Below are 7,499 nucleotides of genomic sequence, written 5' to 3' on the forward strand. Positions count from 1 at the left end.
ACACACTTCCTGATGAAGATTGAAGAATAGAGTCTGCAGTATGGATTACATCTCAATATAAAGTAAACAAAAATCCTCACAACTGGACCTATTAGCAGCATCGTGATAAATGGAGAAAAGATTGAAGTTGTCAAAGACTTCACATTGCTTGGTTCTATAATCAACACCAATGGAAGGAGCAGTCAGGACATCAGACGATGTACAATCCTGGGCAAGTCAGCTGCAAAAGACCTTTTTCAAGGTCTGAGAGCAAAGATGTCTCCTTGAAGAGTAAGGTGCGCTTGACACAAGCCATGGTATTTCCAGTCACCTCATATGCATGCAAGAGCTGGACAATGAATAAGGAAGACTGAAGAAGAATTGATGCTTTTGAGTTGTGGTACTGGCAAAGAATGCTGAAAGTACCAAGGACTGCTAAAGGAACTAACAAATCAGTCCTGGAGGAAGCACAACCAGAATGCTCCTTGGAAGTGAGAATGGCCAGACTTTGTCTCACCTACTTTGGTCATGTTATCAGAAGGAACCATTCCCTGGAGAAGGATGTCATGCTTGGTAAGATGGAGGGTCAACAAAGAGGGAAGGCCCTCAACGAGATGGATTGACATAGTGGTTGCAGTGATGGGCTCAAGTGTAGCAGGGATTGCAGAGCTGGCATGGGACGGGGCGGTGTTTCGTTCTTCTGTGCATGGGGTTGCTATGAGTTGGAGATGACTCTTCAGCACCTAACAACAACAGCAACACAATTCTTCTTAGTAATCTGTTATTCTTTTTATTTCAGAATGTTCTGTTGTGACATAACCTATTTCATTTCTTGTTCATGTTATTTGCATCTACTCCTTTGTTAAATTTGCTAGTGGTCTGTCAACTTCATTAATCCTTTCAAAGAATCAACTTCTAGTCTTGTTGATCCTTTCTGTTGTTTATCTGTTTAATTTATTTCTGCTAAAATATTTTTATTTCCTTTCTTCTGGTGACCGTAGACTTTTTTTGTTGTTCTTTTTCTAATTTGTGGAGATGTTGGACACAGGTGTTGATTTTGCATCTTTGTTTTTGATTTGTGCATTTATTGCTATAAATTGTCCTCTGAGCACTGCTTTTGCTGTGTCTCAAAGATTTTGGTACATTGTGTTTTCAACTTTATTTGATTCAAAGAGTTTTTAAATTTAACTTTTTATTTCTTCTATTATCCTATAGTTTTTGAGTAGGGTGTTACTTGGTTTCCATGTATTTGATTTTTTTTTTCACTTAATCTTCCTGTTGTTGATTTCTAATTTTCTTGCATTGTGAGCTGAGAAATACTTTGTAGTATGTGAACGTTTTTAAATTTATTGAGGCTTGCTTTGTGGCATAACATATGGTCTTCTCTGGAGAATATTCCATGTACACTGTGAAAGAATGTGTATTATACCATGCTTGGGAGAAGTGTTCTGTCTACATCTATCAGGTCTTGGTTGATTATGTAGGTTAGATCTTCTGTATCTTTGTTGAGTTTATTTTGCTAGTTGTTCTTTCCTTCATTGAAAGTGGTGTATTAAAGTCTCCTACTGTGATTGTGGAGTTGTGTATTTCTTGTTTCAATTCTGTTAAAGTTTGATTTATGTATTTTGGAGTTTTTTGTTGGACGTATAGGTATTTATTTTGGTTGTGTTCTCTTGTTGGATTGACCCTTTAATCATTATATAATGCCCTACCTTTTATCCTTTGCTGTTTTTTTTTTCTTTAAAGTCTATTTTATCAGAAATTAATATTGCAACTTGCAGTCCTTTTTGGTTGCCATTTGCTTGATGTATGTTTTCCCATCCTTTGATTTTTAGCTTATTTTTGTTTTTATGTCTTAGGTGTGTCTCTTATGGATAGCATATCAATGGATCATGTTGTCTTTTTTTTGTTTTTAATTTTTATTGTGATATGGTGAACATATACGGAGCAAATTCATTTTCCATACAGCAGTTCATACACATTTTGTTTCATGACATTGACTACAATCTCCATAGTGTAACAGCTCTGTTCCTGCTCCTTCCTATGGTTACTTCTTGCCTGTGTCCTTCTTTCCTATGCATTCCTGCCCCCTGAGATATCTCCTTATGTAATTACTGCTCTTCTGATCTCCTATGATTGATTGTTCTAAGGAGTCTATCTACCTGGTGTAAATGTTCACCCTTTAAGATTCTCCATTGTTTGGCAGGGAAGCCACAGGAGTGAGTTCAATTCAGGTCTGAAGTATAACTTGGGGCTGTAGTACTGGGGTTTCACCAGGCACTATGAGACCAGTAAGCCTGGTCATTTTTTATGATTTAGAGTTTTGCTCCACATTTTTCTCCCACTCTATCCAGGATCTCCTGCACCAATCCTTTTCCAAGGATCATGTTTTCTTATCCATTCTGCTACTCTCTTTCTCTTGAGTGGTGCATTTAATCCATTTACATTCAGTGTAGTAGTGATAAGTATGAATTTACTGCTGCCATTTTTCTCATTGTATGGGGGGTGTTGTTCCATATACTTTTCTGGGTTGATTTATTTTTGTCTAAAGATTTTTTTTTAAAATTAATTTCCTTCATTACTGTTGTTTTAGCATTTACTGAGTCTTTATGATTTTCTTCTTTTTCATTTTGGTGAGAAAGTTTGTTAGTTTTCTCTGAGGTTACTCTGTAATTTATTATTATCTATCCAACTTTAAAACAGTACATTCTATCTTAATATTATGTTGACTTCCTCTCCATTTGGAACTTCTGTAACTACATCACTTATTCCTTCTTTTTGCTTTGTAGTTGTTGTTCTTTACAAATTAAAATCTCTGGGTCCCTGTTTTCAGTCTTGTAGATGTATTTTATTTTTGACATTTGTGTATCTGAATTAGGAGCTCTGGTGGCATAGTGTCTAAGGCATTTGACTGGTAACCAGAAGGCTGGCCATTCAAACATACCAGCCATGCCTCGGAAGGAAGACTGGGCAATCCACTTCTGTAGAGATACCACCTTGGAAACCCAAGGAGGGGTTGCTATGAGTTGGAGTTGACTCAACAGCAGTGAAGTTTATTTTATTTTTTTAATATCTGAGTTGATTTCTTGGTGAAATTCTTATATGTCTTAGTCTTAGGTTGTTGTCTGCCATTGTTGGTTGTCTGTCAAAAGACCTCCCATTAGCATTTCTTGTAAGGTTGGTCTGGTTTTTACAAATTCCCTTAATTTCTATTTATCTGGAAATGTCCTAATTTTGTCATGGTAACTGAGCAACAATTTTGCTTCATACATAATTCTTGTTTGACAACTTTTTCCTTTCTGAGTTTTATATATGTCATCCCATTGCCTTCTTGCCTGTATTATTTTTGTGGAGAAATCAGAATTTAGTCTTATTTGTTCTCCTTTATAGTTACTTTTCATTTTTCCTGAGCAGCTTTCAGGATTTTTTCTTTGACTTTGGTTTTGGATTGTTTGATTATGATATTGTTTGGTGATTTTCTTTTGGAATCTATCCTATTTGGGTTCATTGAGCTTTTTAAATGTATATCCTCTTATTTTTCATGATATTAGAGAAATATTCCTTAAACAAATCTTCATCAATTTTCTCAGTGCTTTTTTTGGTTTCTTCCTGTTCTAGAATTCTGACCACACATAAATTATTCCTCTTGATGGTGTCCTACATCATTCTTAGGCTTTCTTCTCTTTTTTTTTCCTAGTCTTTTTTCCTAATTGTTCCTCTCACAGATTAGTAGTAAGCGATTTGTCTTCACTTTCGCTAATTCCATCTTCCACTTATTCAAGTATATTCCTTTGCCTTTCCAATGCTTTATCTCTTCCTATAATTTTAGTGCTAATCTTCTGGAATTCTGTTGGCTGTATTTGTATGATATCTAATTTTCCATTTAGTTTGCATGTATTCTTCTATTTTTTTATTTTTTAAATTTCTTCTAGAATTTTGTCTGTGCTTTCTTTGATCTTTCTCTCAATCTGTTGAATGTACCTGTGTTAGGCTGGGTTCTCTACAGAAGCAAAACCAGTAAAGCTTATGTATACATAAAGATAAAGAGAAGTTTATCTTAGGAAAAAGGCTCACACACTTATAGAAGCTGGCAAGTCCCAAGTTCTTGGATCAAACATCAAGTTGGAGGCTCTTCCTGACTCATGCAGCTGCAGGGGCTGATGAGCTCAAGATTGACAGGCAGTATACTGACTGTTGACGCCAACGAATGACAAATCCAAGATCTCTAGGCTGAATGGTGGATTGTTCGCTCACAGACAGTTGTAGCAGCACAACAGGATCCTGATCCACAGAAGAGAGTCTCTTTTCCCAGGATGTCCATAAATATATTGGAAGTAGGCCACACCCCTAGAGGAACTCTCTTTTAATGGATTGGCTGCTCAGAACATATGCATCTGATCCCAACATTGGAATAACCCACATCACAATTGCTTAAAGCACATAAAACTGTGGTCCAGCCAAGTTGACACACAGCTCCAACTATCACATTCCATCCCTTGTCAACTTGGCAGTTGTACACATCTTCTTAACCACACATAATCTCTAAATAAAGACAATGATAAGTCATATTTGCACCTAACATGATATGCTAACACACGTACAGCTGAAACACCTTAACCTTATTTACATCTCACAGTTCATAACAGAAGGAAACAAAAATATTTGATGCACATGTACAATGAAGAAATATAACAATCACAGTCCTTGTTTCTCAACTGGTCATGTGGTTGTACCTGATATTCAGAACTACTTTCTTCCACCACCCATTCTGTATTTCCCTTGCCCTCAGCTGGCACCTCAGCTGGTGGTGGTTCTTTGCCTGGTGGGGTGACCCAAACCATTCCTGAAGGGTCTGGGTCATTAATAGTCATATCAGAATTGGGCTGCTGTAATTTCCCATTGACTTTAATCACAGGGCATGGTAGTACTGAGAGATATCCTAAAGAATCTCCTGTATTTGACATATTCTTCTTTACCTCCATTATGTAATGTCAACCCAATTTCCCCTTGGTAATCAGGATCTATCACACCCAATAGTACAGTAACGCCCTTCTTTGTTTGTTGATCCAGAGGCATGAGGAAGACAAAATGGCCGGGTGGCATTCTTAACTTCCAGTTCAATGCAATCAGTGTTGTGTCTCCAGGTGGGAGTGTTCCTCCCTTTGGGACTAAGATCTCCAGACCCACAAAGCATAGCAGGGACAGGAAGCAAAAATTTTTTGAGTGGGTGACTAGGGGTAATAGTGAGTAGTACCACTCCCATTTCTACCCCTTGGTTTCTGGACCCATGAATCCTGGCTATGGGAGAAAGCACTGTATATTGGACTCTGGTTTAGAGCATATACAGCCTCCTGGAGAACACTTCCCCAACCCTTCAAGGTATTGCCACCTAGCTGGTGCTGTAATTGTGTTTTCAGTAGGCCATTCCATCGTTCTATCAAGCCAGCTGCTTCTGGATGATGGGGAACATGGTAAGACCAGTGAATTCCATAAGTCTAGGCCCATTGCCACACTTCTTTTGCTGTGAAGTGAGTCCCTTGATCTGAAGCAATGCTGTGTGAGATACCATGGTGGTGGATAAGGCATTCTGTAAGTCCATGAATGGTAGTTTTGGCAGAAGCATTGTGTGCAGGGAAGGCGAATCCTTATCCAGAATAAGTATCTATTCCAATAAGAACATGTTGTCCTTTCCATGATGGAAGTGGTCCAATGTAATCAACTTGCCATCAGGTTACTGGCTGATCACCCTGATCACCTTGCAGACTCATTGTAGGTCTCTGCTGCTCGCAGATTGGTCACTCAGCAGCAGTGGTAGCCAAATCAGCCTTGATAAGTGGACGTCCATGTTTCTGAGTCCATGCATAACTTCCGTCCTTGCCACCATGATCACTTTGTTCATGAGCCTATTGAGCAATGACAGGAGTAGCTGGGGAAAAAGGATGGCTTGTTTCCACTGAATGTATCATCCTATCCACCTGATTGTTAAAGTTCTCCTCTGCCAAGGTTACCTTTTGGTGGGCATTCCCATGAGACACAGATATCTTTAATCCTTTGGCCCATTTAGAGAGATCTATCCACATACTTCTTCCCCATACATCCTTGTCACCAGTTTTCCAGTCATGCTCTTTCCAAGTCCCAGACCATCCAGCCAAGCCATTGGCCACAGCCCATGAATCCATATACAATTGCACATGTGGCTATTTATTGTTCCACGCAAAGTGAACAGCCATATGCATGGCTTAAAGTTCTGCCCATTGGGAAGATTTCCCTTCACCACTGCCCTTCAAGGAAGTCCCAGAAATGGGCTGCACTGCCACTGCTGTCTACTTTTGAGTGGTGCCTATATATTGTGCAGCACCATCTGTAAACCAGGCATGAGTTTTCTCTTCCTCAGTCAACTGATCCTAAGGAATTTGTACAGAAACCAAGAGGCAGTCATTTGAACAGAACATGTAATTAATTAATTACATGTTTTTAAATCAGGAAGAGTGTGTCAGGGTTGTATCCTTTCACTATACATATTCAATTTGTATGCTGAGAATATAACCAGATAAGTGAATAAGAACATGGCATCAGGATTGGAAGAAGACTTATTACCAACTTCTAAGATGCAGATGATACAACCTTGCTTGCTGAAAGAGAAGAGGACTTGAAGCACTTACTGAAGAAGATCAAAGACTATAGCCTTCAGTATGGATTATACTTCAATATAAAGAAAACATAAATCTTTACAACTGGACCAAAAACAACATCAAGATAAACAGAGAAAAGACCAAAGTTGTCAAGGATTTCATATTATGTAGATCCACAATCAACACCTATAGAATCAGCAGTCAAGAAATCAAATGATGCGTATAGCATTGGAAAAATCTGCTGCAAAAGACCTCTTTAAAGTGTGAAAAACAAAGATGTCACTTTGAGGACTAAGGTATGGCTGACCCAAGCCATGGTATTTTCAATCACCTCATATATATGTGAAAAGTGGACAATGAATAAGAAAGACTGAAGAAGAATTGATGCATTTGAATTATGGTGTTTGTGAAGAATATTTAATATACTAGGAACTGCCAAAGGAACAAACAAACCTATCTTGGATGCCTCCTAGAAGGAAGAATAGTGAGACAGAGACAACCTCACCAGCCCATGGAGGAGAAAGTTGGATGCCATTGCACAGGCAGCTTCCTGGCAGAGTGGGTTGCCTTCGGGAATTAATTGGTAGAAAAGACCGGCTTGTAATGGAGTAGCAGGTTGGCTGGCCCATGGAAGAAGAGAGCTGAGTGCTTTTTGGGGCAGGAAGATTTCCTGCAGAGGGGGTTGCCCTCAGGCATTAATCAGCAGAAGCAGAGAGGCCAAAGAAACGGGAAGCAGACCTCAGCCTCAAGGGTAGGACCATGGCCTTTGGGGGTGCAACCACCACAGCCCCCTAAGTTTCAAAGAGCCAGATCTTCACCAACTTGGTTCCGGAGTGTGAGACTGGCAGGGCTTCCATGCCCAAGAGGTAGAGAAACAGGGCCCACCAG

Source organism: Orycteropus afer, unplaced genomic scaffold (assembly GCF_000298275.1).
Source record: "Orycteropus afer afer isolate SDZICR_OR568_19922 unplaced genomic scaffold, OryAfe1.0 scaffold00134, whole genome shotgun sequence".
Taxonomy (NCBI): domain Eukaryota; kingdom Metazoa; phylum Chordata; class Mammalia; order Tubulidentata; family Orycteropodidae; genus Orycteropus; species Orycteropus afer.